Source organism: Rhipicephalus sanguineus, chromosome 8 (assembly GCF_013339695.2).
Source record: "Rhipicephalus sanguineus isolate Rsan-2018 chromosome 8, BIME_Rsan_1.4, whole genome shotgun sequence".
In the NCBI taxonomy this organism is placed as follows: Eukaryota; Metazoa; Arthropoda; class Arachnida; order Ixodida; family Ixodidae; genus Rhipicephalus; species Rhipicephalus sanguineus.
In genome coordinates, this window is record NC_051183.1 from 14,856,315 (window position 1) to 14,864,527 (window position 8,213).

Sequence of the window (8,213 nt, forward strand, 5' to 3'; positions counted from 1 at the left end):
AAACGAGCCCTTAAAAATCATCTCCTTTCCTTCATTCATAGCGAGGGTCTCGTCCTGGCAGACGTAATGCCTTCAGGTAGTATGCGAGGGATTATTGGTCAGCTGCCAGCTCGTAAAAAGATCACGTGCTACGTGACGCCAACAGGCAAAAAAAGAGTGTTCCACACTCGCCGCCATGGCTGCGATTGGCGCTGACTAACACTCCTAGGTTTAAAATCAACATATATACCCCACAAAGTGGACGGGAGGATGACCGCCGCCGTAGCTCAGTGGTAGAGCATCGGACGTGTTATTCGAAGGTCGCAGGTTCGGTCCCTGCCGGCGGCAAGTCATCTTTTCGTCCACTTTACTTTCTTCACATTTATATTCTAAATACTACAGATAACACCCCCTATACTTTCCTTGGCGTTATTGTCTGTTAGTTCTCATTAATGTTGTGTCTAACAAAGATAAAAACGAGCCCTTAAAAATCATCTCCTTTCCTTCTTTCTCACGTCAATGTATGATATATTGCATGGTGGGAGAGTTAAATAGCGGCCGGGCGTCACACAATGCGAATTACGTAACTGGTGAGCCGTTTAAGCTTCCAGCCCATTACAAAGGGCTGAGGCACAATTCTTCATCGTCATCAGTCGTCACGTAAACATTTCCATTTCACAGAAATTATGATGATTTATAGCGTAGTGGGTTTCTCGCAAGTGCACTTGCATTGGTTGCCAAGGAAGCCCATGAGCCCATCATCCATTTCCTCAGGGTCTCAATAAAGTTCTTCCGCCCCCCTCTCTGTCTCTCTTTCTCACGTCAATGTATGATATATTGCATGGTGGGAGAGTTAAATAGCGACCAGGCGTCACACAATGCGAATTACGTAACTGGTGAGCCGTTTAAAGCTTCCAACCCATTAGAAAGGGCTGAGCCACCATTCTTCATCGTCATCAGTCGTCACGTAAACAAAGTGCACATAATGCCTTACATATGTGTAGCTGGAACCTCGCTTCTGCGCACAATGACGAATAATGGCGTTGTAGGTGCTTCCCAATTTCAAAAATATTGTGATTTATGGCGTAGTGGGTACCTTGCTAGTGTACTTGTATTAGTAGCCCCAAGAGAGTTTACAACGGGCTCTAGAAATGCCACTCTTCCAGCTTTCGCTGTGACTGTGCTGCGCTTTCCGCGCAGGCGTGGCGTAATTTTTTTCATGCGCCAATGCATATATAAGCCCAAGTAAACCTTATCGCAGATGCTCTAAACCAAAACGTGTTACAAGGATGACAGTGTATTAAATACGCAAAAACATGAAATCATATTCAGATGTGTGCATGGACAAAGGAGTAAAGAAGAAGTAAGAAGGACAAAGAAGTGCGTTTGCGCTGTAATTTTAGCCTCCGGAATATGTACCAAGCGGACCTAACTGGAGTTATATGTTAGTTACCAGAATCGATGCCAGCGGAGAATGCGAGCCGTGGCCTCACGTGCCGCTGTTTAGCGCCACCTTTATTTTCTTCTCTTGAGGCCCCGCGCTCTATGGTTTTTTTTTTTTCGCCGCCCATTGTAGGGCGCTACAGGGTCTTGGGACAATGCGAGCGCAAGAGTCCGAGGGTGACCCGCGTTCTGCGCACGCCTTTCGGCGGCTCGCAAATTTCGTGGGTCCCCAAAATTCTAAAACTCTATAGTTTTTCGCTGGAGTTGGTTTGTGTGTCTCGGACTTGTACTACCATGCTCGCGCGCTAATCTCTTGAGGGGAAGTTTTGTAGGTCTTGTGCTTTCACCGCGAAGTTTGCGTTGAATCTATAGACCGCACGAAGGTCACTTTGCTCGCTGCAGCGGCCGCGTTTGTGAAAAGAGTATGCTGCTAGCTGGAAGTTCCAAAGTAGGGGCTAGTTGAAGTATCAAATGTGACAGTTCGCGCTCGTGCTTCTGTGAGCAACGCGCGTTTGAGCAGCGTGCCGCAAGTGTCGAGCTGTGACAGTCGTTAGTTCGCACTCACCTTATGCGTTGTCTTTTCCTGGTTCATTTGTGCTTGAGCAACGCGCAGCAAGCTTGTAGTTGCTTGTCGTTCTTCCTGTCACATACCAAGTTTTAGCTATCGTTTTCATTGCTTCGCCCTTGAGACGAAACTGTGACTTTTTTGTTGCTGTCGTCGTCCTTCAAGACATACGTATATAGTGAATCAGTCGTCTTCCTCTCCTTCGGCTCCACGTGGCCCTGCTCCAGCACCATGCTCAGGCTCCTAAAAGCACGCTCCCCGGAGAAAAAAAAAATCTGCTAGCTTTTGTCTGCTGGTCAGATATGTTGCGAACCTCTCTACCAGGCCATCGACAAGTCCTTCCTTTGCAGGGAAACAGTTCCTTACGTATATACATATATTTTAGGTATTTCATTCTGTCTTCTTCCTCATGTTTCTTTTTTACTTTTCTCTGTCTCCTTTTTCTACGTGGCATACATTTCAACACGCGCGTGATTATACCGCATTTGATGCATTCTTCAAGTACAAAAGGTGCTAATCTTATACTTAACCACTTACCAGCAAACAAGGGATGTTGCTAGATGTTTTCTTTTATATATTACATTTTCGATGTCTCTCATCAGTCTGAGTCCGCGCGTGCCTCGACACTTCAGTAATCTGAGCTTTTTCCCAGTGTTTCTTTCGATAACTTTTTTGCAGTGTTCTCTATAGTAGTTCTTGGTGGCAAGATACTATTGCCGACTTTAGATATTAGTGCTTCGCCGACTGCTAAGCTTGTATCTAAAGACGGGAACCAACAACTGGTATGCGTTTGTTGTGATGTTTGCATGAACAAGGTGTCGCTGGAGAGCATGGCGGTCACTCAAAGAAGTTGAGAGCCTTAGGAGTCTTTGAAACTTTAAAGTCAAGTGCTCTTAAGCGTACCATAATAGCCTCGCCTGAGAAGCACTACAGTATGAATCTGAAAAAACGAAGGCTCGCGATATAGCTTTGTCTACATAGCCATATTTCACAAACATTAGCTCACTTTCAGTCACGAATAAAGAAACGCAGCAAATATAGTGAAATAACCGTAAGGAGCTTGTACAGTTCTAGTACAGAGCACAGAAGTGAGTATAAATACAGGTTCATAAATCTTGCACATATCCTCATAAAAAAGACACAGCAAATTCAAATGTCAGTTAAACGCACAGAGCAGTGATATACATATGCGAACTCTATGGGATTTAGGAAAAATAATAGTGACCTCAACCGGATAATACCATCGCGTTTAGGATACGCGTGTGTTCTCCACCACGACTGTAAAAGCCATAGTCGCCCTTTCTCGTTTGCTCGCCGTGAAGACGTAGTATTTTTATTCGAGGTTAATCGTTTCTGAATGTTTTAATAACACAGTTAAGGTAAAGAAGCAGATTTCACAAAAACGTATGCGCAAAGACCGTAAAGTAGAGGAATGATTCTTTGGAAAACTCGTGAACACGGCAAAAAGCTGAACATTTCAATATCACAAATGCAAATGACACTGTGACGATGCCCAGCCACTTGGATATTTTTTTCTTTAGTCATATTCACATACGCCCGAAGGATGTTATCGACCTCCAGTTTAGCTTCTTCTCATTCACGTCGAACACAGAAGTTGACATTTGCTCCAGCGCCATAGAAACAGGCCTCTCACCCCAGCCTCATGACTCTTCTTAGTTCCGGTTGGTTTTTTTTTCTTTATGAGTAAACTGGCGTTACAAAATTGATATTTTTTGGATAACTTCTCTTACAGATTGAAAGAATAAAATTTGTTGCAGTTACATCAACGAGCACGGCTAAATGACGCTTTCCTTGAGGAAATTTGTAGCAAAATATATTTGGCTATTCATTTATTTATGTGTAACAAATAAAGCGCGCCTAAATAAATGATAAAAATGGCAAGGTCGAAAGAACAAGACATCACAGCAGGTTAGGATATTGATACATAAAAATTTTTAAAAGAGATCAACCATCAAACATTGCAATTTACTCACTACGCGTAAATTTGTCACCAGTATTCTGTACATGTCTCAATTCAGAAACAAGTATTTCGTTGTAATAAAAGCCCGTCTTTCAAGGCCAATAATAAGTGTGGTGCAAATATTTTCCCCTTCACGATGTATGATCGTCCTGTGTCTCAACTTTGTAGCTTCGATGACTTGACATTATTGACTAATAATATTAAACCTTAGAAGGCCATAAATATATTCGTTTAATATAGCGTGCTCGTTTTTAGCTCAACCGGGCTTTAAGGCTATACTGGATGGATCACTGATGTTGAGAAAGAAACTTTCAGATCTACAAAAGCAAGTGGCCTGTCCTCGAAGCATTTGCGCTACGACTACATGCGACACCCGTCTCCAATGGAGTCGCTAGGCTTGTCGATGATGACTAAACCTTCTGTATATTTGTCAGTAAGATGGCCTCACCGTTACGAACACAGCGTTGTAGGCTTCTGACGTTGTCTCCTACAGAGGCGGTGCCGACAGCTGGTACAGTCCCCTCGGTCTACCCGGGACGATGCATTTGCTGGAGTTGCTCCTCAAGGTGATTTCAAAGATTGGATAGTTTCTTTCTCGAACGCTCGGAATAGTTACTAATCAAATAAGGTTATGTTTAAAGTGCGCCAGTCCTGCAAAGCAGCGTCCAGTAGCAAGCCACCCGCGAGCTCAGCCGCTGCGATGCAGGGAGGCAAGAAACAGAGCAACACTGGCAGTCCCTACGAAGATACTCCGTTCGCTTGTCCTTTACTGGTGACGTCGAAGGCGCTGCAAAAAATGATTCCATGTGACAGCGCATAGCATAAACGTGCAAATGTTCAGTGTTGTATTTAAAAAAATATCTTGCAATGACGAGTCATATTGTTTTAATCAATAAGGTTACTTTTAATCATATAAAGATTTATGTTTTCGCATTCAATTTAAGGGGAATATCCGGCAGATCCCAGGCACTGTGGAAATCGATTTAATGCGAAGCAGTTAGCAAAGAGCTTTTTGAGGCAAATGAAGTTATTCATGTCATGACATCTAGTCCACTAAATTGCATGTTCGCCATGCATGCATGCATGAGCAATGTGGTATATACCAAGCTAATGAAACGTATATTCTTGTACATACAATTCGTCACCTGTAATTTGGGTTCGTGACACTCATGTCATTCCATAACAATTTTGTTATATATTTAGTTAGCAAAACAGCCGAAAGCGCCATGTAAATCATGCCGTACCTGGCATGCATGTCATGATTTTCATGTTACCACCTGTCATTTATGTTCGTCACACAGTCACCTCGCGTAACCCCAGTGTTCGTGTATATCACGCTAGCGAAACAGCCTTGAGCGTGCCATGAGCGTGGCACGTCAGTCATGTCGCACATAAAATGCATGTCATGAGTCTCATGTTGCCACCTGTCGTTTATGTTCTTCTTAGAGTCGCGTCACACAATACCAATTTTACTACAGTAAAACCTCGGTGATACGATCACGGCTCGTACGAATTTCGGGGTGATATGAATTTTTCTGTGGTCCCGGCCAGGGCCCATTAGCCTGCAATGTATTGGAGTACGGTTGTTGCGAACCAATTTTCACCCGGCGACGTTTGATACGAACGTACGCTAGCGCACAGGTACGAGCAGGGGCTGCCCGCGCTGTCGCGAAAGACGCGGCAGTCGCGGCGGGTGCGGGCATGCGCGCTGCGCGACCGTCAACGGTGCGTAGTTGCCTCAGAGATTGTGCGCTCGAATCTTGGAGGCCTTTATGCGCCTTCGCGTTTAGATTAGGTGGCGTTGACGTCGTGTTTGTTTTCTTTTTTTTCCACCGCGTTGACGTGTGCTGCCGTGCTCGAGGCAGCAGCGTCTTTGTACTGTGTTAACACTTACCTGTCGCGTCGATCCAAGCCATGTCCTCGCAATCAGACGTTCTATGAAACAAGACTGAAAATTGGGCTGCGGGTTCATCATGAAGTCCCATGAAAGGTGGAAGAAAACCCCAAGAGACGAAGCGGACGGTCTTGGCGAAGGAGCTAGGCCTCGCAGCGTACGCGCACACATGCCAACTCTCCGATTTCCGCGGGAGACTCCCGGATTTTGAGCAAGCCTCCCGATTGTGCGGGCACGGCTGTAAATCTCCCGTAACGCAGCCCCCCCCCCCCCCCACCACCACCACCACCGTCATAAGAAGGTAACAGCAACAAAGGACAGCGATTCTAAAATTTTACGCCCTTCATCTATCGCGTGCAAAGCGCTTCTTAAGGTCACTTTCGCCGCAGTACTTTATTGTTATGCAGAAATGCGTAGTAAGATTAGGAAGGGGCTACTATCGGTAACGGGTCAAAACACACCTGGTTCATTGATTACACACGCGCGCACGCACCGTATATTTACAAGTACTAGTATGGTCGTTGACGTCTGAAAACCTTACTGGCAATCATTCAGAGCTGTTCATGACGTCGGTGCGGCCGTGGGAAACACTAAATCAAAACGTATGCGAACTTTCTTTTGTCGCATACTAATTTTCCATGTTTTCTGGTGATACGAATTTCGGATGATACGAATATTTTTGGTAACCCCGCGAGATTCGTATCGCCGGGGTTTTACTGTATATATCATCCTAGCGAACCGGTCGCGACCACACTATGAGTCCTGCTTGCAAATCATCTCCTGCACGGCATGCATGTCATGATAGTCACCTTACCACCTGTCATTAATGTTCCATTGTTCCAATGTCATTAATGTACCAACTCGCCCAATTGTCAGTGCTGCTCATTAATGTTCGTCGTGTGCACGCGTCCCGTAATACCAATCTTGGTGTATATCGAGCAAGCGAAACAGCCGCGAGTGTGTCATGGCCGGGGCACATAAATGATGGAAGGAAGGAAGGGAATACGAAAGGGAGAAGGCAAGGTGGTTAACCAGACAGCAGTCCGGTTGGCTACCCTACACCGGGGGAAAGGGAAGGGGAGTGGAAAGATGGGAGAGACAGAGAGAGAGAGGGGGGAGCGAAAAAAAAGGAAATGGTCAATAATGCACTGACACGTATGTGGCCGTGGCACTGTAAAAAGTCACAAGCGCCCACAAGCGTTCACACAGGCCCGTAGTCCATGAAAAGCACAAAACTTCTTTAACTGCCTTGTGGGCCGACGAGTGATGGGGACGGTGCTCCAGAAGCATCTGCACGGAGGGCGGCCGATCGTCCAATCGTCGCATCGCATCAGAAAGAGTTCGTCTTTCAGAGGCAAATCGAGGGCAGCAGCATAGCAGATGGTCGATGTCTTCCTCAGTACTGCAGACCTCGCATGCCACACTGTCGGTGATTCCAATCAATATTGTGTATGCCTTCGTGAAGGCAACTCCCCACCAAAGCCGACAAAGAAGTGGAGCTTCACGTCGACGAAGTCCGGATGGAGGTCGGAGTTCCAGCGTAGGGTTTATTTGGTGGAGTCTCGTACGTCTTATACTTGGCATGTTCCACTCCGCTATACAGAGACTACATACCAGGTGACGAAGCTGCTTCGCAGCGTCTGTCCTGGATGGCGCACATTACATGCGTGTCATGTCACCACCTGTCATTTATGTTCGTCATACAGTCATGTCACGCAATACACAATTTTTATATGTCAAGCTAGAGAAACGGCCGCGAGCGTACCGTGAGCATGGCACGTAAATCATGCCGCACATGACATGCGTGTCCTGAGTATCATGTTACCACCTGTCATTTACGATCGTTATACAGTCACGTCACGTAATACCAAATTTGGTACATGTAAAGCTAGCGAAACGGCCGCGAGCGCACGATGAGCATGGCGATATATCATGCGGAACATGACATGCATGTTATGATTTTCATGCTGCTACCTGTCTTCTGTGTTCGTCATACAGGAATCTGTTGTCGTACCAATTCTGTATATATTCACTTAATTAAACAACCGCGACCGCCCCGAGACCATTCTTGTAAATATTGCTGTGCATGACATACGTGTCATAATTTGCACGTGGGGACCTGTCATTTATCTTCGTCGTACACTCTTGTCACGCCATATCAATTTTGGTATATATCATGTTAACGAAACGGCCGCAAGAGCAGCAAGACCGTGGCATCTAAATCATGCCGTTCATGATATACATGTCAAGATTTTCGTGTTATGACCTGTCATTTATGCTAGTCATACAGTCATGTTATGCCATGCCAATTTTTGTATACATCCCATTAACGAAGCGGTCAGGATTGCACA

The 8,213-nt window shown here is 45.5% G+C and overlaps 1 non-coding gene across 1 annotated transcript; it reads left to right on the forward strand.

Annotated features, from left to right (window-relative positions):
• The first annotated feature begins 255 nt into the window (after nucleotides 1–255).
• Nucleotides 256–327, forward strand: Trnat-ugu (transfer RNA threonine (anticodon UGU)). The gene has a single exon. It is a non-coding gene; the product is annotated as a tRNA-Thr (tRNA).
• Nucleotides 328–8,213: the final 7,886 nt, after the last annotated feature.